Consider the following 7,737-nt stretch of genomic DNA (forward strand, 5'->3'; position numbering starts at 1 on the left):
GTGGTAGCCGATGCCTTGAGCAGGAAGGACAGAGAACCCATTCGAGTAAAATCTATGAATATAATGATTCATAATAACCTTACTACTCAAATAAAGGAGGCGCAACAAGGAGTTTTAAAAGAGGGAAATTTAAAGGATGAAATACCCAAAGGATCGGAGAAGCATCTTAATATTCGGGAAGACGGAACCCGGTATAGGGCTGAAAGGATTTGGGTACCAAAATTTGGAGATATGAGAGAAATGGTACTTAGAGAAGCTCATAAAACCAGATACTCAATACATCCTGGAACGGGGAAGATGTACAAGGATCTCAAGAAACATTTTTGGTGGCCGGGTATGAAAGCCGATGTTGCTAAATACGTAGGAGAGTGTTTGACGTGTTCTAAGGTCAAAGCTGAGCATCAGAAACCATCAGGTCTACTTCAACAACCCGAAATCCCAGAATGGAAATGAGAAAACATTACCATGGATTTCATCACTAAATTGCCAAGGACTGCAAGTGGTTTTGATACTATTTGGGTAATAGTTGATCGTCTCACCAAATAAGCATACTTCCTGCCAATAAGAGAAGATGACAAGATGGAGAAGTTAGCACGACTGTATTTGAAGGAAGTCATCTCCAGACATGGAATACCAATCTCTATTATCTCTGATAGGGATGGTAGATTTATTTCAAGATTCTGGCAGACATTACAGCAAGCATTAGGAACTCGTCTAGACATGAGTACTGCCTATCATCCACAAACTGATGGGCAGAGCGAAAGGACGATACAAACGCTTGAAGACATGCTACGAGCATGTGTTATTGATTTCGGAAACAGTTGGGATCGACATCTACCGTTAGCAGAATTTTCCTACAACAACAGCTACCATTCAAGCATTGAGATGGCGCCGTTTGAAGCACTTTATGGTAGAAAGTGTAGGTCTCCGATTTGTTGGAGTGAAGTGGGGGATAGACAGATTACGGGTCCGGAGATTATACAAGAAACTACCGAGAAGATCATCCAAATTCAACAACGGTTGAAAACCGCCCAAAGTCGACAAAAGAGCTACGCTGACATTAAAAGAAAAGATATAGAATTTGAAATTGGAGAGATGGTCATGCTTAAAGTTGCACCTTGGAAAGGCGTTGTTCGATTTGGTAAACAAGGGAAATTAAATCCAAGGTATATTGGACCATTCAAGATTATTGATCGTGTCGGACCAGTAGCTTACCGACTTGAGTTACCTCAACAACTCGCGGCTGTACATAACACTTTCCACGTCTCGAATTTGAAGAAATTTTTTGCTAAAGAAGATCTCACTATTCCGTTAGATGAAATCCAAATCAACGAAAAACTTCAATTCATCGAAGAACCCGTCGAAATAATGGATCGTGAGGTTAAAAGACTTAAGCAAAACAAGATACCAATTGTTAAGGTTCGATGGAATGCTTGTAGAGGACCCGAGTTCACCAGGGAGCGTGAAGATCAGATGAAGAAGAAATACCCGCATCTATTTCCAGAAGATTCGTCAACACCTTCAACAGCTTAAAATTTCGGGACGAAATTTATTTAACGGGTAGGTACTGTAGTGACCCGAAATTTTCCATGTTTATATATATTAATTGATATTGATATTTACATGATTAAATATTTCCAACATGTTAAGCAATCAAACTTGTTAAGACTTGATTAATTGAAATATGTTTCATATAGACAATTGACCACCCAAGTTGACCGGTGATTCACGAACGTTAAAACTTGTAAAAACTATATGATGACATATATATGGATATATATATAGTTAACATGATACTATGATAAGTAAACATATCATTAAGTATATTAACAATGAACTACATATGTAAAAACAAGACTACTAACTTAATGATTTTTAAACGAGGCATATATGTAACGATTATCGTTGTAAAGACATTTAATGTATATATATCATACTAAGAGATATTAATACATGATAATATCATGATAATATAATAATTTAAAATCTCATTTGATATTATAAACATTGGGTTAACAACATTTAACAAGATCGTTAACCTAAAGGTTTCAAAACAACACTTACATGTAACGACTAACGATGACTTAACGACTCAGTTAAAATGTATATACATGTAGTGTTTTAATATGTATTTATACACTTTTGAAAGAATTCAATACACTTATCAAAATACTTCTACTTAACAAAAATGCTTACAATTATATCCTCGTTCAGTTTCATCAACAATTCTACTCGTATGCACCCGTATTCGTACTCGTACAATACACAGCTTTTAGATGTTTGTACTATTGGTATATACACTCCAATGATCAGCTATTAGCAGCCCATGTGAGTCACCTAACACATGTGGGAACCATCATTTGGCAACTAGCATGAAATATCTCATAAAATTACAAAAATATGAGTAATCATTCATGACTTATTTACATGAAAACAAAATTACATATCCTTTATATCTAATCCATACACCAACCACCAAAAACACCTACAAACACTTTCATTCTTCAATTTTCTTCATATAATTGATCTCTCTCAAGTTCTATCTTCAAGTTCTATGTGTTCTTCATATATTCTAGAAGTTCTAGTTACATAAAATCAAGAATACTTTCAAGTTTGCTAGCTCACTTTCAACCTTGTAAGGTGATCATCCAACCTCAAGAAATCTTTATTTCTTACAGTAGGTTATCATTCTAATACAAGGTAATAATCATATTCAAACTTTGGTTCAATTTCTATAACTATAACAATCTTATTTCAAGTGATGATCTTACTTGAACTTGTTTTCGTGTCATGATTCTGCTTCAAGAACTTCGAGCCATCCAAGGATCCGTTGAAGCTAGATCCATTTTTCTCTTTTCCAGTAGGTTTATCCAAGGAACTTAAGGTAGTAATGATGTTCATAACATCATTCGATTCATACATATAAAGCTATCTTATTCGAAGGTTTAAACTTGTAATCACTAGAACATAGTTTAGTTAATTCTAAACTTGTTCGCAAACAAAAGTTAATCCTTCTAACTTGACTTTTAAAATCAACTAAACACATGTTCTATATCTATATTATATGCTAACTTAATGATTTAAAACTTGGAGACACGAAAAACACCGTAAAACCGGATTTACGCCGTCGTAGTAACACCGCGGGCTGTTTTGGGTTAGTTAATTAAAAACTATGATAAACTTTGATTTAAAAGTTGTTATTTTGAGAAAATAATTTTTATTATGAACATGAAACTATATCCAAAAATTATGGTTAAACTCAAAGTGGAAGTATGTTTTCTAAAATGGTCATCTAGACGTCGTTCTTTCGACTGAAATGACTACCTTTACAAAAATGACTTGTAACTTATTTTTCTGACTATAAACCTATACTTTTTCTTTTTATATTCATAAAATAGAGTTCAATATGAAACCATAGCAATTTGATTCACTCAAAACGGATTTAAAATGAAGAAGTTATGGGTAAAACAAGATTGGATAATTTTTCTCATTTTAGCTACGTGAAAATTGGTAACAAATCTATTCCAACCATAACTTAATCAACTTGTATTGTATATTATGTAATCTTGAGATACCATAGACACGTATACAATGTTTCGACCTATCATGTCGACACATCTATATATATTTCGGAACAACCATAGACACTCTATATGTGAATGTTGGAGTTAGCTATACAGGGTTGAGGTTGATTCCAAAATATATATAGTTTGAGTTGTGATCAATACTGAGATACGTATACACTGGGTCGTGGATTGATTCAAGATAATATTTATCGATTTATTTCTGTACATCTAACTGTGGACAACTAGTTGTAGGTTACTAACGAGGACAGCTGACTTAATAAACTTAAAACATCAAAATATATTAAAAGTGTTGATATTGCTCTAAACATACATATTATTCGACGCAATATCACTTATATTTCATAGGTTTTTATCATCTACAAAGACATTCAATGCGCATTTCACGAGAAAAACGACAAAAGTGGATAAGAGCTTGCTATTTGAAGATTCGACGATAAAACAATAGTTTTAACCAGATTTATATCAAGAAACGTTTATCCGAATGAAAGTACAAGATAGATGAAGAAAAGAGTTCAAATGTAAAGTGCCAAGTCAGTACACGTCAATACGAGGTCATCAAAGAACAAACGAAAAAAGAAAAATAAAGAAAACTGCTTTTACTCTTACACGAATAGTGTAGGTCTACACGAATAGTGTAGAATATTTGTTCTTATACGAATAGTGTAGGTCTACACGAATCGTGTAGAATATTTGTTCTTACACGAATAGTGTAGCCATACACGAATCGTGTAATGTTAGGCCGAATTTAATCATTCATCAGATAAGGGGCGGCTACTTTTGGAGTTTTAAAACCTTTCTTTTGGCTAGTGCTTCAGCAAATGGATCTTTTTGACTCACCTACTACTTCTAATACATGTTAAATAGAGAGTACGTTCAGAGACAGAAGGAGGATACAAGATTACAACACATATTACACACAGGAGAAAATACACACAAAATTACTATATCAAATTACTATTGTTATTTTTACTTGTACCTATTGTAATTAGTTTCAAGTATCAATTATTAAGGGGGTATTGTTCGTGATAAAGGGTGTTATTGTACGCGTGAAAGGGGTGTTATTATTGTAATTTTTCTACCGTTTGAAGTTAATGCAAGTGAAGATATTTTAGTAAGTTTACTCTGTTAAAAATTAGCGTTGTTATTATGTTTGCATATCTATATTTTTATGTCTACCTTAGTGTAATGGATAGCTAAATTTCCCTAGTGTTTGCTTAAATGTAGAGCCCCTAGTGAAATGGATTGTTACCATCTGTAAAAGTTAAAATGTAACTTTAGTATTTTTAATATTGAGCTTAGTTAAAAGAACCATTTTTATGTAATTAGGTATTTAACTCTTCCCACTTAATTTATTAAATTTAAATAACGAAAGTTATATTTATTTACATAAATTAAGCTTCAACATTAAAAATGATCTAGACGAATTTATAGATAAGTTATTGACACCAATTTAGAAATAAACTTCGGTGGTTTGGGTGATATCAATAAATTATATGAAGGTGAAATTATAAAAAGGGAAACCGTTATAATTTGGGTATTGGCGAAGGTTAAAACTAGGCTAGGTCTCAATTTAAATACTTAGGGAATAGTAGCTTTCTAAAAAGAATCCAATGAAAATTAGATTTTATTTAGTTAAGTTGTAACCTTATATTTATTCGAGAGAAAAATGTAAAGTTTGATACTAGAACATTTTAAATAGGGCGTAAACTTAAAACAATCCATGGACCTAGGGGTGACACAATTAAGTAAACACTCTCATTTATCTCATTTATATTTCTTATAAAAGTATTAAGTTTATTATTTACGAAGTATTATTTTAAAATATAAAAAAAAAATACATAAAAATAGTTAATTTTCGTAACAGTTATTTGTCACATCTTTTTACTCATACACGAATCGTGTATCATCACACGAATCGTGTAAGGCTAAAACGCGGCTACAGTACAGCTAGGTTAAATTTAGGGTTTTAATTATTTAATTATATATATTTAGGTTATTAGTTATTTTAATTAAGTTAATTAGTTTTACTTATTATAAAATACCTTAATAAATGTTTTAATCTTAAAATTAGTATTAATTATTATAAGTTTATAAATTGTAACTAGTTTATAATTAGTAAATTAATTAAATTCCTTTTAATTTGTATTAGTTTTACTAAAAATGCATTTTAGTTAATTTAAATAAGTTTCTATTATAATTGCTCAAAACAAAATTCTAAATATATAGTTTCATTAAAAATTACTATTTTACTAATTACCATTTAGTAACATAATTAATGCATCATAATTAGTTTATTTTCATTTAGTTCCTTTTTAAGTTAATTTTTGTAATCTTGTAATTTTATTTAGTAAATTAGTTTTAGTTATTTTCTTTTACTGTTATTTTACAATTGCCTAATCCAAAACCCCCTTTAATTAAGTTTGACATCAAAGACTATTAAAAACCATTAAACACTCCATCTCCCTGTGGAACGAATCGGATTTACCAACAAACTAAACTACACGGATAGGACTAGTTGCCTATATATATGTGTGAAATCAACCTAAAATCTATAAAATACCACATATACAATAAATCAATTCGTGTAACAAAACAACTCAAATCCGTTCATAAATAAAGGTTACGTTTCCGCACATCAACTTTTTGGCGCCACTGTCGGGTTGGATTTGTACGTGGACCGGGTTGTTGGATCACCAATTTTATTGGTCTTTGAAGGATCCTGCCCCTCTGCTGCATCTTTTGGCTATTCGAAACGTGGGCAAAAATCAGAAGGAAAATCTGTTTGTTTAAGGGTTTTTATCATTGTTTTTATGTTATTCGATCCTCTCGAGGAAATTCATTTCCAAGAAAGTTCAAAGTTTTTGAATAAATCGTTTAATTCTTTGTACAATTTCCCAAATTGTATGATCCGTTCAATCCTAAACTCGTTAAACTTAATCCGGAACCTCAAAGAATTAATAAAAGACAAAAACAACAAAAAGAAATAGGAAGTACTAGTAATTTTAAAACACCGAAAAACTCTAAAAAAAAAAAAGAACCAAATAGGTAACCCTAGATAAACCTTCAGTGTGTGATCTCATAATAGAAATTAATGTATGAACTTACGTTCCTCCAACGCTGAATTAACTCCTTCACATCCTGAACTCGAAAGGAAATTCCACGAACGCTTAAGAGCTCAAGAAGTAGAATCTCTTGCTAAAAATTTAGAGTCACTTTTCTTAGAATCCGACTCTGAACCAATAATTCAACCAATCATAGAGCCGATTATTAAAGAAGAAGAAGAAATGGCTGATACAAATCAAACGATGGAAGCATTAATGAAGGCCACAAGAAAAGGTCAAGGCCACGCAATCATCCAACCCACGATGAGTGATGGTTTTGAAATAAAAGGTCAATTTTTACACATGGTAACTAATACATGTCAATTCGGTGGAGCCCCAAATGAGGATGCTAACGAGCATCTTCGTAAGTTTGTAAGCATTTGCAAGCTTTTCAAAATCAAAGATGTCACCGATGAAGTTGCATGTTTAAAAATCTTTCCATGGTCCTTAAAAGATGATGCAAGAGATTGGCTAGACTCATTACCAGAAGGTTATATTGAAAACTGGAATGATATGATGGATAAATTTTTGTCAGAATTCTTTCCTGCTTCAAAAGCAGCAAAACTACAAAGTGACATAAATCACTTTAAACAAAAGCCTAATGAAACTCTTTATGAAGCTTGGACCCGATTCAATAAAATGCTTCAAATATGTCCTCAACACGGGTTGAATACATTCCAAAAGGTCCAAATATTCTATAAAGGAGTCAATGTGGCAACTAGAAAAGATATAGATGTTGCAGCCGGAGGTTCGGTTATGAAGAAAACACCTGAAGACGCTCATACAATCATTGCTGATTTAGCGTCCCATTCTCATAACTGGCATCAAGAAATAGAATTTTCTAGATCATCAAATGTTGCTAGTATTGAAAGTAATGATGAAATTGCTTCTTTAAAAGTTCAAATAGCAAATCAAGCAAGACAAATCGAGAAAGTAACCAAGGAAATGCATTCTATTAGAGTAGGATGTGAACTATGCCAAGGTCCCCATCTTACTAGAGATTGTGATCAAAGTACAATGGAAGAACAAGCAAATTTCTTAGGATACTT

At 32.2% G+C, this 7,737-nt stretch overlaps 1 non-coding gene across 1 annotated transcript; it reads right to left on the reverse strand.

Annotated features, from left to right (window-relative positions):
- Positions 1-7,250: 7,250 nt before the first annotated feature.
- Positions 7,251-7,356, reverse strand: LOC139869849 (small nucleolar RNA R71). The gene has a single exon (XR_011766423.1). It is a non-coding gene; the product is annotated as a small nucleolar RNA R71 (small nucleolar RNA).
- Positions 7,357-7,737: the final 381 nt, after the last annotated feature.

Source organism: Rutidosis leptorrhynchoides, chromosome 9 (assembly GCF_046630445.1).
Source record: "Rutidosis leptorrhynchoides isolate AG116_Rl617_1_P2 chromosome 9, CSIRO_AGI_Rlap_v1, whole genome shotgun sequence".
NCBI classification, from domain to species: domain Eukaryota; kingdom Viridiplantae; phylum Streptophyta; class Magnoliopsida; order Asterales; family Asteraceae; genus Rutidosis; species Rutidosis leptorrhynchoides.